The sequence below is a fragment of the Pteropus medius genome, unplaced genomic scaffold (assembly GCF_902729225.1).
Source record: "Pteropus medius unplaced genomic scaffold, Ma_sr-lr_union100, whole genome shotgun sequence".
In the NCBI taxonomy this organism is placed as follows: Eukaryota; Metazoa; Chordata; class Mammalia; order Chiroptera; family Pteropodidae; genus Pteropus; species Pteropus medius.
In genome coordinates this window covers 8,931,333-8,951,501 of record NW_024355008.1, presented here as the reverse complement: position 1 = coordinate 8,951,501, position 20,169 = coordinate 8,931,333, and the positions used below count along the sequence as shown (strand labels likewise).

General features: G+C 34.3%; 1 pseudogene; it reads right to left on the bottom strand.

Moving 5' to 3' along the window:
- Positions 1 to 680: 680 nt before the first annotated feature.
- Positions 681 to 1,255, bottom strand: LOC120598159 (60S ribosomal protein L9-like; annotated as a pseudogene).
- Positions 1,256 to 20,169: the final 18,914 nt, after the last annotated feature.

Sequence of the window (20,169 nt, the reverse complement as noted above, 5' to 3'; positions counted from 1 at the left end):
TATTGATTTAAAAAGTGTTGACCAGATATGGTTAGTATGGGATTTTTTTTTTCATCTTTTAATATGATAATATATACAGTGAATACTCAAGGGGATATAGTTTGGCATTTTCTAAACTTTTTAAAATACTGGTTACCCTTCTATGATACACTATTGACATTTCACAGAGAAGCATTTTAGAAGACCTGTTTGAGGAAGTATTCGATAGGACCATATTGCCTGACAGAATAACCAAAAAGGTCACCTTCCTTGTGAAGTAAGTGGAAGGGAGTTCTGAGAGCTAATAACCAAATTACTAGGCTCTGTAAATATAGGCTTGAGAAATGTGACTGCCTCAAGAGAGGACACATTTCTACTTTCATGTTTAGGTTTGACTTAGGTGTGACAAAATTGGAGAAGAGATAATTGTATGCAACTCTACTTTACTCTTACTCACTCTTTTCTCTTCCACTTAGGCTTTAACTCAATATCCCAGCTAACAGCCCCCAAATTTTGACCAGCCAAAATTTCTTAACATTTGTGGGAATCAGGCTGGCCTGTACTCCAGGAATCCTTTTCTTTTTATTTGTTTTTTTGTTTTGCTTTTTCAATACATTTTTATTGCATCTTTAAATTATCACAAATAAGGCCGAGGAATCAATCAGATATCTTGGCATTTCTGTAGCTGGACAACTCAGACCTCATTCATCAGCCTGCTGAACTGTTCCTCTTTTAGAAACATAGATAACATCCAAAAATTTCTTGATATCCTTGTTTTTCACTGTTGTGGCTTGTTAAATCAAAACAGCTGAATTTGATACAAGTTCAATGTCATTTCCTTCGAGAATTAACTCATCTTTCTGAGCTCGAGGTACTGAGTAAGCAACACCTGACATCATCCGAACCCTGAAGATGTATTGTTCACCCAAGAAATTTTGGATTTCAACAAGAGAACTATTCTCCTGAATAACAACATTGATGAAGAAGTGCGCATACACAGACCTCATCCTGTAACCGGAGCCTAGTGTAACACTCTTGATCGTGTTCTTTACACGACTACAGACAGTGAGAAGAGTAGTATCCGGTTCCTTTCTATTTGCCCACCATATACCAACACGGAGACACTTTTCTTTCCAAGGATAATGAGTTTTACATTGATGTGATTGAAGTCGCTCTACAGGGTGCTTCTGGGGCTCTGCACAATAACTGTGTCCCTTCAGAGTAATACCACATTTTCAGAAATGTCGACAGTCTGACTGTCGAGAATGGTCTTCATCCTCGCAGTAGATTCAGCAGAGTTCTTTACATCAGTTCTTAAGTAAATGTAATAAGCTTTAAAAATGGTACAAAATGGGAAAGTAAGACAAAATTGTAAAAGATGGGAAGGTTCTAACGGAGTATAAAGAGGACTTTAAAAGGTGATTCAGCTTGTGAAATTGAAAATTAATACAATGAAGAGAAATTGAGCAAGATACTGTTTTAAATGTCAAGAGAACCTTAGAGATCAGTAAAATTTAAGAGCAATGTGTGCAGCAAAGGGAAAGTAGAAACCATATACAGCATGGCATAAAAATTCTTTGCCAAGATTAATTTGACCACTGTGCAAAGAATAATAAAATAAGAAACATTTGTATAACTGGGTACTTTGTTTTAATCATCAAGCTAAAACAAAAGTGGAGAGATTTGATGATGTGGAATAGTCATAGAGCTTAAGCTCAGGTGTCCATAGACTACATTTGTGAATAACATCAGTTCTGATAGAATCACTTATAATTTGATGCAACTGAAGTGAGCAACAAGATTTATTAGCAAGCTAGAGCCTAATAACAAAGAAAACAAACTATATTATCTGAAACCTGGTCAAGGAACAGATCAAGAAGGAACATTTTAAGTCTAAAAATAAAGAATAACTTCTGAAACCATTTAAGGGAGGATCAAGATTTTTCATAACGTTCTGACTAAATGCAAGCCTATTTGTGAAGACTACGAAGGACGAATCTCATCATCATTATTCCCTCCACATGGAATACCTCTTTCCTAGGCCTGCAATAGGCCAGCATCTCTCAGCTTAGGAACTACTTTTCTGCAGAAAATTCCCCATCCTTCTTAGCAGAGGGGAGCTTGGATTCTCACCACTCTTCCAGAAGATTTTTTCTCCTGTCACAGCATTTAACATATTTCTCATTTTCTCATTAAATTGTTAACTAATTAAAGTCAAGGTCTATGACTTTTTACATTTTCCATACCTGGCAATCAACAGAGAGCTAATCTTTTTAGTAGGTTTTTAATAAATGATTAGTAACAGAGTGAAGGAATGAATGAATGAATGAATGAACAATACAGTGGTCACTGGAATAAAGTTAGACTTTAGTAAACATGTGAGAAGTACAAGCTTTTAAAATAGAATTTAATTAAACAAACCAAAGTCCAAACTTTAGTTTTAACCTATGCAGCTGGAATAATTTTCTTTATTTCACTTGAAATACAACAAAATATCCAAAGCTACTAAGTGCAATTTTAAAATAAATTTTTATTCCTATACCTTCTCCAAATTCACATTTTTTATGCTTAAATTAAAATTAAAATTATCTTTCAATATTCGACATCTACTAACTTATATTTTTTAATCAGCTATGTTTCTTTTAACAGTCTTTGATATACGAATAAAAAATTATTACGGTAAAGGATTTTATTGGGGAAGAAGTAACATATAGTGGTTAAGCATGTGGCCTCTAGAGAGACTTTCTGGATTTAAACCTAGATCTACTGTCCAATAGTTGTTTGGCTTTTCAATAATTATTTAACCTCTTTATGCCTCCATTTTTTTTTTCATCTATGAAACAAAATAATAGTTATGCCTAACATATATAGTTTATATGAGAATTAAATGAGATAATACATGTAAAACACATAGATCTATTTCTGACCTATGTTAAACACCCATATTAGTACCACATGACTATCAGTATTGTTAAAATGTCCACCACAGTATTTGAAGATGTTATATTTTACCTGGAAAACCTTAACACTAAAATATGAAGTAAAAAATAAAAAAATAAATTTTTGCCAAGCTGATCTTTATTCTCAGGGCTCTCACAGTGTGGTCCTGTTCTCACCTTTGGTAAGATGAATGGTTTTTTCTCTTACTTCATCCACATGATCTCTGTTTCTTGATCCTGCTCTATAAGTTACAATAATAAAGTCTAAGGGAATACTTTCCCCTAAACTGAGTTAAATTCTGTTATTAGGCCACAAAACACAGTGGCTTTAACACTTTACAATTTTTGCAGTGCCTCTAGTGACTTTGTTTGATTTAGCTTATGCTTTAATACATTTTTGCCTCTCTTGATCTTCTCTCAATTCTGGGAGGAGGTAATAATACATAAAAGGAATTTTGAGCAGGACATAATTGAGTAATAGCACAATGCTCTGACCTCAAATATAGTCCCCTACTCATTCCCAAAGTGGATTCTCCACATTTAAGTTGTTCTCTGAATTTAAGTTGTTCTCTGGGAAAAACGGGAGGCCACTATTTTAAAATTTTGTATGGTTTTAGCTCAGGGCCCAGGTTACAGCCAAAGACCATCTCATCAGGGTTGGTCCAATCAAGTAAAAGAAGCCCTCTGATAAACGACACTGGAGTCAATGTTGCCCCAACAATTCTGGATATGCAAAAACTCTGAATAAGTACACAGCTTTGACTAAATTCTCTCTATATATGTATCTTGTGTATCTTCCTGGTGCCATTAGAAGTATAATATAACAGGGAAAATCCATTCGTCTGGTAGTCAAAAATATCACCTTTGTCACAAATTATAAATAAGGTAATTCAGTTTTTCTACTGTGATTTTCATTACCTTATCTCTAAAATAAGGATATTCATTTATTTTCGATCAATTTTATATAGTTCTCATGAGAATAAAATGAGATAACATAAAAGATAATAAGGCTTGAAAACTTAATATGTCAGCATAGTAAAGTGGGAGGAATATCAAATTTCAAGTTAGAAAGACCAGGGTTTATAGTGACATTATGCTTCTGTTTAAGAGGATAAAACAAACTAGAGGCAAGCTTCCAAACCATGTGAGCCTCATCTGTAAAAGAGGGGCTTAAACGGTTTCCTTTTAGAGTTTCATGATAATTAAATGAGAAATACTAGAAGCATTAGGCAAGGTTCCTGGAACATAGAATACATTCACTAGCAGTTGACTGTCTCTTTGTCTCTTCCTCAAAAACAAATTAAACAATTACATAAACATTTAATATACTTTTTCATTATATAAATATACCGAGTTCAAGCTCATGACCTTTAGCTCATATGTGTTTTTTTCATTTGAAACATCGTTTGAAATAATTATACCTTGAAGTCATTCCTTTCAATTCTATGACTTACCTAGTCACATTCTCTGGGAAAAACAAAAAATTCTAATTTCTTTTTCAGTTTTTGTTTTTCTGTGACAGATACTAAATAATTGTTCCTAATACTTATTTTTTTGTTTCTATATTGCCTTGAATATCAGTGGTTTCTTTGCCCCATAGAACAAAGCTTTTCTACACGATGATTTAGAGACTGTACCTATAAATTTCTAATAATCTCTTGTCTTAACATTTGTTAAAACATCTCTTTCAGTTGTAGAGCATAATGCCTTTTTTTTCTACTTCTTTCATGAGATCTGGATTATTCTTAATTTATCATAGATTCTTGATTCAGTAACAGTTAAAGAGAAGGCAAAGTTCAGTATTTTATTGAACAGGACTTCCCAAACTTGAAATGTAAAATTATTTTTGAGAACTGCACTTTTTGTTCTTACAAAGATATTCAAGGTAGGGTTTGTATTCCATCTTTCTATGCAATAAGCAAAGGGACGAATTTTTTTAACATTTCAAAAATAACAGCATAGACACATGCTGAGTTCTGTGAAAAAGAATCATGGTATCAATTTAATTTATTCTATGGTTTTGTAAGTATATTTAAAGAAGTTTATTACAGTATATGTGATTGTGTATTCAATATATACAATATGCTTTTCAAAAACATCCTCTTTGTTTCATAGTTAACCTTGTTGCTGTTGTGCATGTCGCACTAGGACTATTCTTTTGCCTCTCCATAGGAAACTCTTTTCTTATGACCTTCAGGAGCTATACACATCAAGGAGGTAAAATACCTTGAAAATAAGGTGCTTAGCAGAAGGTTGTATGCCTTCCTATTCTGCAATCTCAGTCTCTTTGAAAGTTTTATTTAAATGTCCTTATTAATGATGTTTATGTGTGGGCGTCTTTCAATTCTAAGGAAACTGAATGAACTCCCTTAAAGGTACTAAAATTCAGGTGCAACTGAGTTAAAGACACTGGTAAGTACAGTATGAATAGAATTTATAAAAAGGTTTTTACTCAGCTGTGACTTGAAAACTGTAGTTTTGATGCAGGATGTTTTGTTTCTACTGATACAAGGAGAGCCAAAGGTCTTTATATTCCCATACTAAAATGAGCCAAATTCATTTTGTAATGTTATACATGTATATTATACATATATATTTCATAAATACTTAATTCAAAATGCTTGCAGGGTTCATCTCTAATTATTATTTAACATAAAAATGTTTTGATATTTATTAGACCTTTCAATCATGTTTATAGTCACTAGTACTGAATAGGAACTTTAAAAATCCAAGACTAGGCCCTGAGTAGAACCTTGATAAAATGCGTACACATAAACTTAAAGACTAGAGATCAGACACAAGCCATGTCTACATGCCATATTTTCACGGAAGTTTGCGGTAATCCATGAAAGAATGATGCCAAGTTTTTGTGGAGTTAATGTTCCACTGGATTTTATATTTGAGGTTAACCTTAAATCATACCTTTTGAATATGCCAGTGCAAGAACAAAATGGTGAGTTTCAAAGACATGAGAACCAATTTACACAAGAAAAATAAAACTTAACTCCAAATGAATTAACATTTACTGCTTTGAAAAAAAGTAAAAGTTAGTTTTGGAGGCTTCATTGGACACCAGAGAGAGGCTCTGGTCCACAGAGATTATCATGCCAAGCAGAAGGACAGGGAGCCACGGTCTCTTTGGGTTTTGTATTGCACACATGGTAAACTATTGCTAGAGCACATGATACAGTGCCAGGAGACAGAATAAAAGGGTTTACTCAATTTTAAAAAAATGAGTCAAACCTCTATGATTAGCTAATAGAAAAATCAGCATTACTTAGAACCATAAAATAATAAGAAAGTGCGAAGTTTCTCCTCATTTGGCTCCTTACGGTAATCTCAGCTGTTAATTGCGTTTTCAGGATGTTCATAAAGCAAACATCCTCCTCAGGAACAATCTAACTGCATTTGACATCAGCCAAGTGAATCCCATGACATTCCCTCACTTATTACTTTTAATGGCACTTATTATATTATTTTTCTTATGGCTATACAATAACATTATAAAATAACTGGATTTTAGTCTTTATAAAACTGGTATAATCTAGGAAGATATATATATCCCATATATATTTGCTATATATAGCAAAGCCCAACAAAAACAAACGTTGCAATCATGGTTCTTGTTCTGTGGCAGATTTCGTCATTTAATCAGCACAGTGGTAATAAGGCCTGTCAAAGATCTACTGAGTGAATTTTGCATTCTTGCATGTCAGCATATATTTTAGAAACTAAAGTGTCAATAATAAAGTGGACCAACCTAGCAGTGATTGAGAGGTTTCTCCCCCGCAACATTTCCCATAAATTCACACATGCACGCACACACACATGCACACATGCTATAGTAGGTCAGTAGTTTTCTTTATTTTTCTCTCACTCCATCTCTATAAAAAATAATTGACCTTAAACCAATGAAAATCTATACATTTGGGCACTAGGAACTAAAGAACGTCAAAAGAGCATGTTGGACCTTTGAACATATGTGAACTCAATCCACTCCAATTGTGTGGCCATTCTTAAGGTCGCGCTGCCAAGCTTAGGTTGTACTTTCTGTTTACTATTAAAGACATGAGCTCTTGGAATGTGCCAGTTGATTTTTCTAATAGTGAAATAATTTTTGATTTAGTAAATAGGCCAACTGTTACTTTTATAGTCAAGCACAACTCTAAAACTAGAAAACAATTAATTGTAATAAAATAACATCTGAGCTAATTTAGAAACTATGTTTCATATTAATCCCATCCCATATATTAAAACTCAGGTTTTGTTTCCTCTTTAACATGAAAATCACTTTTCCTTATCATAAATTACACAAGCTGGGAAAGTATATGATTTGCTTTTTAAAGAACAGCAAAATGAAATAAAGTCCCCTTTCGAGCAAGCATTAACATTATGACATTGAATTGAGTGGAGTATAGAAGGCAGCAAAACTGGCCTTCAAATCAGTGCCTTAGGTGGCTATGAGGCATATTTCAAAAGAGTTCATCAAGATTTCTTTCCAGACTTTCCTTGTGAAGGACATATATCACCTTGTCTCATTTATCTGTATGGTGCTCAGTCATTACAAGAGATCTAGAAAGAACAAAACCAAGTTGAGGATTTTTAAACATGCTTCTTTATTTGCCATTAAGAACATCTCCAGTTATCCATCCAGGAAGCATTGTTCTGCCTCATCTATATTTTATATGTTTTTAAACTTCCTTTAGTTTCTTAAATATTTTTCAAGAAGCTATACAACATTTCACTGTGAGATGATATTCCTCTTTTTTTCTTGGGGATGTTACTGCTGGGGCGACATGAAATCTGGCATTGCCCCAGTGGTATGGGGGTGGGGGTTGGTGTCCTTGATTCTTCCCCACTGACATAGCAAAGAATTATAGGTCAGAAAGATTTAGAAAAAGTAAGATTTATTGAAAGTACATTTTAGAAGGAGACAGGCTATGCTAAGGAAGTCTGCAGCCCTGTGGAATTTGGGAGGTGAAAAGATAAAGTATAAAGTATGCTCAAAGGGAGGAGCAGGTTTTTAGCAAAGGGGGCTGTAACAATGCAGAAGTGGGAAGGCATGTATATATTTGAGCCATGATGAGAGGTCCTAGATAATTTGTATGTGAGATTACCTTGACTGACAGCTGGCTGCTATATAACACTTTATCTATTGCATATGTGCTTTCCCAGACTTCAGTCTGTTATAATTAGATTCATGAACTTCCAGGCATAGTCATGATATTATAATGATGGTACAATGAGGCTGAGGTTGTGGGCAGGTGAGGGTAGTACTTTCTGCGCATGTGTTTGTGGCTGGTTTAGCCAACAGCTTTTATGGTCTTAGTGCTCTAGGTTTGGGGTAATTAATAATTCTAAGACGGATGTGTTTCTGGGAGGTCCTTAAGGAAGGTCTTCAAGGGAGGTTTCTATAGTTACATAGCTGGACCTTCGCTCCTGTCGCTTATGCCTGTCTAACTACCTAACAGGGATGTACCACTTCTCTATCATTTCTATTTTATTCTCTGTCCTCCTTTTTCCTGTAGTGAAAATTTGAGATATCAGTAAGAATTTCATGTAACATATAAAATAATATTTACATTGAAAACCAGATGTTTATCAAAGGAGCAATAAAATAAACAGCCTTCTTGATAAAGGTTAATTATCACAGTTTTATTCAAAGTGCATATAGAAAAAAAAAATGGTCTGGAGAAGTGACAGAAAGACTTAAGAGTTTAGCAAAGGTTAGAAAAAGATTCTATTAAAAACAAGGACAAGCCAAGTTTCACCACACCATTAGTTCCAAACTTGACCACCAATAAATAATAATCTTAGGTCATTTTTGGTCTTCTACATTAAAGTAATTTGCAACAGCATCAAAGAAATTATCTTCACACATCCAATAGGGAGGCTGATTTGTCTACATGTTCCCCTAACTTGCATAGGCTACCTTTCCCCAACCCTTATTCAAGAGGAAGATCTGTTGAGAAAAGATACAGTCAGAAGACACACCTACTTGTTCTAATAATTACAGATTTTTTAGTCATTAATATATACAAATATACATATATATAATAAAAATACACAAGATATTTGTATTTGTGTATTTTACAGAGTAAAAAACATAAAGAATAATGGATTCCAGTAGAAACAATTTAATCACTTTGAATAATATCTTAAATTATCACAGGTAACAAAGGAAAAGAATCAGAAAACAAGGCAATCATTGTGACTTTTTACAAATATGGAGTGAGAGGCAGGAAAGGGAACATAGCTTAAAATCAAGTCAGTGATTTTAAAGATAAATTGTTAGATAATAAAGTAAAAACAAACACAAGAACTTGAGAAAAAAAAATATGCAGAAGCCAGAAAGTCTGACAGTCACCTAAAAATATTTTCAAAGGAGAAAGGAGAAATGATGAAGAGAGGGACCAATCAGAATACAATACAATATTCCCCTAATTTAAAGAAGTTTCAGTTTGAAAAGACCTGGAGGGTTTGTGGGAAAAGAGTCTGACTCTTAGACACAACGTTGTGAATTCTAAGAATAAGAAAATTCTGAAAACTTCTACAGAGATAAAAAGTTACTTATGTAGGCAGATGCATTCACTAAATACTTCTGGACCACTTAAGTAAAAATCATATACTGACAAAAGTTTTCTCATAAGAAACAAGGGTGAAAGAATATCTTTAAATTCTGAGTAAAAAAATTTGGAATATTACATTTTCCACACTGCCAAACTACCAAGAAAATGTAAGAACAATGTAGAATCAGTTTTAGATTATATTTTTATAATGTCAGAATTCAGAAAATTTATCATCCACGCACAATATGTGACCAGAATGCCTGTAGGAAACTGGACCGAAAATAAAGGAGAGTTCATGTAACTAACATTTGAAAGAGTTGGTTTATTTTAATGAGGATTTTTTAATTTCTTAGGATCACATTTTCTTTTCTATAGGTTCATTCACATTCTTGACTTTATAGCACAAAATATTTAGAAAACCTCTTACAATTTGATTGTGGAATTAGTCTTGACATTGCACAGAAGAAAATGTTTAAAGCACAGAATGAAATGCTGTAAAGTTTGGCAACATAAAAATAGTAATATAATTAACAAAAATTGAGAGGTAGGATGAAGAATTAAAAGAAAAGTTGAGTTGCACAATTTTCTTTACAGTAGAGATTCATTAGGCACTATATTAATTTGACAAGTCAGTAAATCTTATAATAAATAAGTACATTATTTGAAATTTGAGGGACAATTAAAAGAAAAACTAACAATTAATAGTGGTTTCCTTTGGATAGTGAAATTAGCTAGGGATGGATATTGGAAAGGGAAGGAGCCAAATAGATTTTATATTTTATTTAATTCACCATATAGTGTGAATTTTTTAACTAAGCAAATATATGAATTCTATAATTAAAAGTTGAATAAGAAACATTAAAGTACATGCTCTTTCCGAAAACTGCAAGTAGTTAAAAAAAATAAAGTATAATTTTGCTTCAGCATTACAAAATCCACAACCTCAGAAATGCCTTAATATCATTTATGTGTCAAATGATAGCTATTGGAAAAAAAAAAAAATTAAACCCAGGAGGCAAAAACACTAGTAACATTACAGAAAGTCTATATATTGTCATTCTTTCTTTTCTTCATTGTTATTGTGATCTGTACCAGGTTCCTGGAGACTTACTAAAACCAGAAACTATGATCTTTGACCAAACATAGAGGCTGAATAAACCCAGAAATGGCCAAAGCTCCCACCTCATTAGCTTACTCTGAGGTGCCATTGATGGTCTCTCCCTTTTAGCCAAAGTGATTGAATACAAGATACACTACACTGCCTCACTTATCTACTGAATGTCACGCAGAGGGAAGAAACCAGGCCTCCACAGGAAGTAAATTTCAAAGTAAAGCCAATTGTAAAAAAAAAAAAAAAAAAATCTAAAAAACCTTCATCCTATCTGCTATTGAATAGGTGAACTTTCCTATCCTCAAAGGAAGTGGTATTTTTTAGGAAAAAGAGGTGTCTGAAGTCAGACGGCATTAAGTTTGAATTCCAACTTTACTTTGTGAGCTGAGATATCTCAATTAAAGAAATTATTCAAGATAGCACTGCTCTTGATTCAGTTTTTTCATCCTCTAGTGCAGATAACAAAAGCAACTGCTCAAGATTGTATTATGCATTGTAAATAATGTGATCTTATCTAGAACCTCCCATAATTCTTTTTATTGTTAGAATGAGCAAAAGAAAAGAACAATTTATGTGAACATTTCTATTGTCCTTACTAAGACTAAATATAATTGAAGGCATCATTGAATTAGGAGCAATCCTTTCCTGTTTTAATGTTACTCCCTTTTAAAGCTTGGCACTAGGGACTCTATCAGACTTCCTCTTCCATCAGGATGACATAAAGTACTGATGACTCACTGTTAATTTTCATACCTGATTTTCAAATGCTAAAGGTCTTACAATTAAGAGTTCATTTTATGAAGCATACAATTAAAGGAGGTAGTTTCATATAGAAAAAGTCAGACTTCAGAAATGTCCTGAAAGCATAAAAAGATATGTTATCTAAAACTAGATTGAGTTTTCTTATCTCTTACATTCCTTTATTATTATAACTCGATTCCCTTTTTAACCACATGCATCAACCAATGCACAGATCTACTCCACTAGTGATTTGGCTCTAGGAAAAAGATTACACTTGAGGGGAAAGTATGATTCAGTATTTCCGCAATTAAAAAAAAAAAAAAGCTGGGCTATTTATATATTTTAACTTGTTTTTATATTTATAGTGAACAGGAAAATGTACTTGTTGACATCTAGTTTTACAAACTGGTTTTCCCATTTATTACTTGAGGGAAATGTGGTAGATGTGCTAAAGAATGTGCACAAACACATCCTAACTCTCTTTTATTCCATGTTGTATTATAGCTTCTGTGCTTATAGAAGGTCACTTACACTTGGGGATCATCTGCAGGTACATCCTTGTTCCCCTTTACCTCCTTATTGTAATTCAGTATCCATTTAAGTCCCACCCTATTCAATTCATTAAATGTCTAATGAAGAACATGTCCTCATTCATTTTTCTGAAGGTCTAAGTTAGACTAGGACACTGTTTCTCCACAAGCAATAATATCAGAATGATTTCTCTACTTTTCCATCCTCAGATTATTCCATAGAGACCATTATTTTATTTGGTTTATCTTCCTGGAACTTCCTTTAGTACAGACTGTCTCCTAAAATCAAAGTTTTTAATTATTTACAATGATAAGTGTTTCTAAGTAGGATTAATGTACCAGCACTCAAAGTCAATTCCCTGGCTCCCCAAGGAAACTCTCCTCCTCACACACCACACTTAGCTTATACAGACTATGAAAGTATCTGCAGTTAACTATACTTGGCTCCTCAACTTTTTACTGTTACTTTTTGTTTCTTGCTTAGATTGGGCAATGAGGATATAAGCTTTCCTTAATGTGCAAAAATGCACTCTACTACTTGATTGACTTGTTGGAAGGTATTCTGGGAGCACTCAGTTGAGACAGCCACCCTACTGGGGAAAAAAAAAAAAAACAGACCTTCTGTACAATGAGCTCATCATCTTTCAATCTTGTGTAACTTTTTGCATTTTGCATAGTCTTTCCAAAATGGACAAAAACATTGTCTATTCAATGTGACATGTGGCCGAGCTGTCTGTCTTAATTGCATTTCACACTTTCGTTACACTTTTTTTTTTAGAAATGCTAAAATCTAAAGAATTTACCAAATGCCAAAAAAAATGCCTCCCCTTCTATTTCCAATGTCTTAGTTTTCTCAGCTTTCAAGCAAAACCTGAAAGTTCCATTGCATCCCTCCACTTGAGCCAGAACAAGAGCCTGAGTTTTAGTCACTTCGCTGCTTCTCTTTTATTCACATCTCTCCCTGCCTGTACTGAACTCTTCTCTCTACCAACTGACCCTAGACCTGATTCTACCAAAGAAGTTATTCTTTATTGACACCATACTATCGCCATCATTCTTATTGTTTCCAAGCCCTTCCTATCCATCTTCCATATATAATAAGAAAGCTTGAGGATGTGTTTTGACCTTATGTTAAACAATGTTTAAATGGGCAAAACAATGTGTTTGACTGTTTTTATTCATAGATCTCAAATATAAAATGGCTGGCACATCATCAAAAAATACTGCCTTTAGTCAGAACATTGGGGTTTAATTCTTAATTTTGCCACTTGTTAATGATAAAAAATTTGGTAATTTATTGAATCTTTCTAAGCCTCTGTTATATCACCTCAAAATTAGAGATAATAATATCTACCTCATATGACTAAAATCAAATGAGAATATCTGGAAAATCCTTGCAATTTTCCCAGAATAAAGTAAATATCCAGTGAATACTTACTTATTCTAAACCATGGGTCAGCAAACTTCTTCTGAAAGGGCTAGACAGTAAATATTTTTGGTTTGTGGACCATATAGTCCCTGTAACCAAAGAATGATCATTGCTTTCATTGTTTAAACATATGGGAAATAAAACAGAGAAAAAGGGAAAAATGTCTCTATCTATGATGTGTTTTATAAATTGGGGAGATATTTGACTTGAAAGATTCATTCTCTCTCCCCACCCCCACTTCAGATCTCTCAGGTATATCCCCTCCATGACTCAAGAATAAAACTTATGAATTCATTTTTTCCACATTCTTTGTACGCACTCTGAACAAAAAGTTGGTGATGATGCCATAATTCTTAGAAGCATTTTTGCCTAGTTGAGCGATTCTCTATGAAACTGCCTCAAATTTTTCTGAAATTTTAACAAAGAATCTTACAGTAGCACCTTTGAGATAGTGACCCTGAAATCATGTTTTAATGGCAAAACTCTGTATTTGTTATTTTCCCTGAGGTCTTTTCATTCTTGGAAAATATTTTTCCAGGAGAAACTGGTTTCATTTTTGACCCCAACAAAACTTAACTCAAAAATATTTCCTCTAAATTCTATTTGAAAATTAAGTAATTTCTTCTTTAGTTTTATATATAACTTATCATATGCAGCTTAAATATTCTTTCTGAAAAAGTCTCTGAAAATTTCATCTACCAAATCCACATGTATGTTTTCTATCTTCCACATTACCACAAATTGTGCCAAACTTACTTCTACTATATAACATAGTTCACCGTTTTTTCCAGCCCCCAATAAAAATTTTCTTTTTATCTTTCACTAACACTCTCCTTGAGACCACTGCAGATTCAACCTGACCAGATTCAGAGCCAACATCACATATTTTAGATTTTCCATAAAGCATCATGCTACTTCTAGAACCAAATTCTGTTCCTATTAGCTATCGAGGCACAATGACCACCCCCCAAAATTAGTGGCTTCAAATAACAACTTATTTCAATTATACCTCAACAGAATTGGGGGGAAATCATCTTTTTCATCTTCCATGTTCTGTAGACAGATTTGAATCAGTTGAAACAACTTTGTTTCACTGATTTTAGATGAAGTAAAGTCATCTGGAGGCTTGAATGGGCTGGACTATCCAAGATCGCTTATTCACACAGCTGGTATGCTGGCTCTTGAATAAATGTTCAGCTGAGACTGTCAGATAGAATGCTTAGATATTGTCTTTCCTGTGGCTTAGTTTTCTCACAGCACAGTAGCTGTATTCCGAGAGGAAGTATAGCTAGTTGTTTCCAGTTGTGAGGGAGGAAAAGCTGCCGGTAGTTACACTTGAAAACAATGGAAAAAGGGAAGAAAGTCACTTTTGCCATGTATTAGTTAAAGCACAAAGCCTGCACAGATTTAAGGAGTGGGGAAATAAACTCCCACATTTGAAGTGCAATGACAAAGTACTGGGAGCTATCATTATTCAACTAGATGTCAGGTCCTGCTTTAATACTAGTGATACAAAAGAAAACAAAGATAATCCTTGCCTCCATGAGCTTATAGTTTAGTTAGTGACATAAATAAGTAAATAAACATATATATCAAAATATAAAATAAGTTAGATAGTGATAAGTATTGTGGTAAAGAAAATAGGAAGTGTCTGTGTGTGAGAACTATAATATTTAATAGGATTCCAGAGAACACCACAAGGAGGTGTCTTAGTTAAGCAAAAATTTAAAAGAAATAAGGGAGCAAGACATATAGATATCAAGGATAGAGCATTCTAGACAGAGTGAGTACAAAGGCTCTGAGGTGAAAGTCGTCAGTTCAAGTAACAGCACTGAGCCCAGTGAGTACAAGCAGATATTGCAGTTTAAAAGAAGTCAAATCACACAAGGCCTAGTTAGTTATATTCAAGACATAGGTTTTTACTTATAATGTGACAGGATGACATGAGAGGGTTTTGAGCAGAGAATTGGCATGATTTGACTTAAAGTTTAATATGATCACTCTGGGTCCTGACTTTAGAACAGACTATGGGATTTAGGAAGGAAACAGCAAAACTAGTTAGCAGACTATTGTTAATCCCATCAAGAGATGCTAGACTACAGATGGCTTGAATGGAAAGAGATACAGTAAATACTAGATATATTTTTAAATAAAGAAAATAATATTTTGAGAATTTTGATATAAAGCATGAGAAAAAAATGAATCAAGAATAACTCTGGGGAAAAAAAAAAAAAGAAAAGAATAACTCTGGCCTGAGCAACTAGAAGAATGGAGTTGCCATTTACTGAGATGGGGGTGAGAGCAAGAGATACAAAATTGAGGGATAAGAATAAAGATATTAAAATGCTCAGGGATTTTTTTATGGGAGACGTTGAGATGCCTATTAAACATGCAGATAAAGATGTTAATTAAGCAGTTAGATATACAAGTTGGATTTAGGTAAGAGGGGACATTATACAGTGATGAGTGTTTCAATCAGCCACCAAGATGACCTGCAATTACTCACACTTTCTGATACATGTTCCCTTATATATCTCTCCGAGAATGAAACTAACCCTGTATGACTAATGGAATATGGTAAAAATGAGAGTGTGTGACTTCTCTGGTTAGGTCATAAAAAGGCAATATAGCTTCTGTCTTGGTATCTTGAACTGATTGCTATTGGGGAAGCCATCTTCCATACCCTGAGGACACTCAATAAGCCCTATGGAAAGGTTCAAGTAAAAAGAAAAGAAGGTCTCTGAAAACCAGCCCCTGCCAACTCGCTAGTCATTTGAATAAGCTGCCTTGACACTGGATCCTTCAGCCCTATTCAAGCTTTCAGGTGATTGGAGCCCAGCTATATCTGGGCATAACCTCATGAAAGATGCTGAGCCAGAACTATGCAACTAAGGCACTCTTAATTAGCAACCCCACAAAAAAACTTAAAAGATCAATTATTTTCATAGTTTCAAGGAACTAAGTTTTGTAATGATTTGTTTTGCAGAAGCAAAGTAAAAATATAAATTTCGGTACAAGGAATAGAGTGCCATCATCATAAAATCTAAAGCATGTCAATTTGAGATTGAGTAACAGACAGAAGGTAGAAGAACCTCGAGGGTAGTATTAGTGAAATTGTAAGGGGCCAGGAAAAGAATTTCAGCAGATCTGATCACTCTCAAATAAATTTTAGTGCAAGGACTTAAATGAAAGTGATGAAATATTATTGGAAGCCGAGAAAGGAGGTTATGTAGTAACAAAAAATTTGACAACATTGTTATCTGCAATAACGTAGGGAAATACAAAATATTCTAAATAAATAGGTCTATTTAGCTAAAGCTATTTTTAGGTAGAGTGTTAAAAGAGTCACCTAAAATTCAGATGATAAAGTTTACCAAAAGTAATAAGGATTAAATATGTAAATTATCCAGGGCTTTCTAGGTTCAAAATAAAACTGTATCTAAGCCCTGCCTTTCCAGTTGGCAAACAATGCTAAAAACAAGAAAATGGCTTCCAGGAAAAGATAAATCCAAGGCACTGTCAGGAAAACACTGCCCAAAGATGAAGGGTATGACTGTAAAATCTTGTCCCAAGATATCAATTATATAAGTCTCTTTGAAGATCTTAGAGGCAGGCCTCACAGACCTACTCCATTAAACAGTGGGGCTTCTAAGAATCTTAGGGTATATTCTGTTTTTAGGTATGTTTTCTTATGTCAGCCTTATAGGAAACCCAAGGTAAAGAAGGTTTTATTGTGACAAGATTTGTAAATCAATGTGGCATTTTTCTAGTTAAGGGAACCCCCAATATGATTCACAAGAAAGTCAAAAATAATTTTAAGTGAATTGTATTTGTGGAACACTGCTAGCTTGGAATAAAAGGGGCAGAGACAATATAAAGGAAAAAGATGGCTCTGGACTCTGAAATTACTATAAGCTGGAAGCAGGCAGCAGCAGCAGCAACAACGACAACAAGAACGAATAAAAAATCCCACTAAGTTACAAATACTATTTTTATTTATTATGAAAAAACCCCACTAAGTTACAAATACTATTTTTATTTATTATGAAAAAGAAAGGATAATTCAGAATATGGAATCAAGATCTCAAAGACAGAGTTAAGTGTCAAATGAATAATATACAGGCAGTAGGAATGGTAACATGTACCCAGCTGGACTTTAGAATTGCTTGAGAACAGTTACTCCTGTAGGCCTCCTATTTACCTCCCATTCAGAATGGAGCCTTTAGGACAGTTATCCTACATCCGTCCCAGTGTATATTGGATATGTTAGGGCCAGATAACTTGTCTCTTTAGTTCGCAGATCAATAGGAATTTTACTTAAAGAAGTATACTTTATGAACTTAATCTGAGCCACCTTGGTCACATCTGGACTTGATTTATATTGAGGGTATGCTAGACAATAGTCTGCACCAGAGGCATAAAGAGATTGAATTTTAGAGAGTATTTGGGGATGAGTGAGTTTACTTTGTATGTGGAAGAGAGATCATTGGGGACCGTAGGGTAGCTGGACTTACAGTGGTCCCTAATGACTTAAGTCTGGTTGTTACTATTTATGCAGTCCATTCTTAGATTATATCAAGGATGGCCCTTTGTGATGAATACTGGAAGTAAAGATGTATAACTTCCTATCCAGAGATATACATGGAGAGTAACTGATGCCTCTGGCCAATAGCAGGGCCAACTTTCCAGGCAAGTGAATGAGTCACCTTGGAAGTGAATCCTCCAGCCCCAGTAAAAGCCTTTAGATGACTGAAGCCCCAGATGACACCTGACTGCAACGTCAGACAATACCTCAAACCTGAATCACTCAACTGAGAAACTGTGAGAGATAATAAATGACTACCATTATTTTTAACCACTAAATGTTGGGGTAATTTGTTACACGAGAAGAAATACCTAAAACAGGTTATTCAAAGGCATGAGACTATGGGAAATCACCAAATGTAGGAAAAATTATAGAAAATAAAAAGAGGTCGAAAGACTGAGCACAGAGACCCTTCAACATTTAGGGATCTAACAAATGAAGGTAAATCAGCAAAGAAAACTTGAGGCAGTGGCTAGAGAGATAGAGAGAAAACCAGGTGAATGCAATATCCTGAAAGTTAAGGGGGAAAATGTATTTCAAAGAGTAATGATCATTGGTGTCAAATACTGCTGATGAATCAGGAAAGATAAGAATTAAGCCTTAGATTTAACAATGTGAAAGTCATTAGTTACCTTGATAAGAGCAGTTTGGAGCTAATTTGATTTAAGTTAGCTTTAAAAAGCTTGGGAGGAGAGGAAATTAGTGAGTACGGACCACTATTTAAAAGAGTTTTACTATAAAGGGAAAGAGAGCAATGAGGCAGTAACATGAATACATTCAGACCTCCCTCAGAAGATACTGACTCAGAAATAAATGTGCATTATTCCATCCACTCAAAGAAATACATGAGTTCAAAACATACTGGAAAAAGAAAATACTATTAAATTTATATGCATCCCATATTTGAAAAGGTGGACTAGAACAGGCAAAAACAAACAAACAAAAAAGTAAAACTATCAAAAGCAGTAAGTAGAATACCCATATGATGACCTAAATGACAGTCCCACCTGACACTGAATCACATCATCACGTAATTTCCACAGCAAATAAAAACAGGGCTGAAGAATCTCAGCAATCATATAATTAATGTGCTATCATGTTGAGTCAGACAACTGTTACATTGCTTCTCCTTATCATTACAAAATTAAATAGTGAAGAAGATGATACTTGGATCTCAGGGAAGAAATATTCTCCAACTTCTATGGCTCCTGAAATCATTACATAAATGACTATTAACGAGCATATCAAATGCTTAGATACAAAGGCCAAATTAGTTTGTGTGATTATTACTAAATACGAGATTTTTAAAAAGTGGATATTTGGGAAGTTAGAATACAAATATCTAAGTACCATATATTGCCATTTAGAGGAACAAAAATTAATGAATCTGCACATGAAGTGGCGTTACTTAATAGTGGATATAATGTGGGCATGGGCTCAAATACTGATTTGCCACTTACTGGCTCTACTATCTCAGGCAAATTATTAAGCTCCCTAGCCTCAGTTGATATACCTATAAAATGATGACAATAATAGTTGCAATGAAAAATCATGGTGAACATTAAGTAAAAGGAAAGTACTAGGCATGGTGTCTACCATAGGATGAGTATATTAGTCAGCTCAAGCTGCCATAAATAAACACCATAGACTAGATGGCTTAAACAACAGAAATTTATTTTCTCACCATTCTGGAGGCTGAAATTCCACAAGATTAGAGTGCCAACACAGTCAGATTCTGGTGAGAGCTCTCTTCCTGACTTGTAGGTAGCTGCTTACTTGCTATATACTCACATGGCCTTTCCTTTGTACATGCACTTGGAAAGAGTGAGATAATAAATGGAGGAGGGGACAAGGGTAAGCTCCTAATGTTTCTTATAAGGACACTAACCCTATCATGAAGGCCCTACTCTCCTGATCTCATTTGACCCTAATTACCTCCCAAAGTCCTGATCTCTAAGTACATTGGAGGTGAGGGCTTCAACATAAAGATTTTGAGGGGGACACAGTCAGTCTATAAAAATAGATAATCAAAATGTGTGTGTGTGTGTGTGTGTGTGTGTGTGTGTGTGTGTGTGTGTATAATTACAATTGCTACAGGGACTTAAATCTGCTACTAACTATAATCAAGGATCCTAGAATTTTACCTACGGTTTCTCTTGCTAACCATAGTACTGTGATAGCTTTTGTTTCCCTTCATAAGAATTGTGTTTTAGTATTTACTTTAAAAATACCTTACACTCAAGGTGGGAGAGTTGGATTACAAGCTTTTAAGGGCAACAGTCATGC